This window comes from Sinocyclocheilus grahami, unplaced genomic scaffold, assembly GCF_001515645.1.
Source record: "Sinocyclocheilus grahami isolate Dianchi unplaced genomic scaffold, SAMN03320097.WGS_v1.1 scaffold271.1, whole genome shotgun sequence".
In the NCBI taxonomy this organism is placed as follows: domain Eukaryota; kingdom Metazoa; phylum Chordata; class Actinopteri; order Cypriniformes; family Cyprinidae; genus Sinocyclocheilus; species Sinocyclocheilus grahami.
In genome coordinates this window covers 1056825-1057482 of record NW_015505450.1, presented here as the reverse complement: position 1 = coordinate 1057482, position 658 = coordinate 1056825, and positions in this window count along the sequence as shown.

Genomic DNA, 658 nt, shown 5'->3' with positions numbered 1-658 from the left:
GCTATCACCGTTCCCTCTCTCTGCAGACTGGGATTCCCCAGACACACATCACCCAACAGACTTGCAGACTGCAATTGAACAACAGCACTACTTTGTCAGGCTAATAGCTTGGTTCTCAGTTAGATGCAAATGTGGACATCCGTCGAGCATGTGTCTGCGCCCAGATTAGATTGCTGAAGACAATACATGGATTTGTCTCATGCTCTCTTTCTTTCTCATCATTTGTATCGCTCTGCGCAGAGCAATGATGGAATCGTTCACATTAGAGTCTGAAGCATCCCAGAAGACAACAGCACTATGCCATAAACACCACCGACATCCTCTGCTTCTGCGGGAACACACTCGATTTGCACTAACACAGAGGCGACGTAATAAAACTCAAGAGATCGCATTATAAAGATGAGCATATTTCCCAGCTTAAATCTAATTGTTTTATGAAGTATAACCAATAAAGTCAGCACCATCACAGAGAAACATATGTTCCTTATATCAGTGAATACTGACTATTATTTCATCTCAAACCCGGGCTCTGCTCAAATTGGCTTGTAAAGGTACATTATATTACTGACGGCAAAGATGAACCGGTAAATGACACTAGCAAGGTCAAGGATTGGATTGCCAAAGAAAAAACATATAATAATAAACATAAACCTTGATG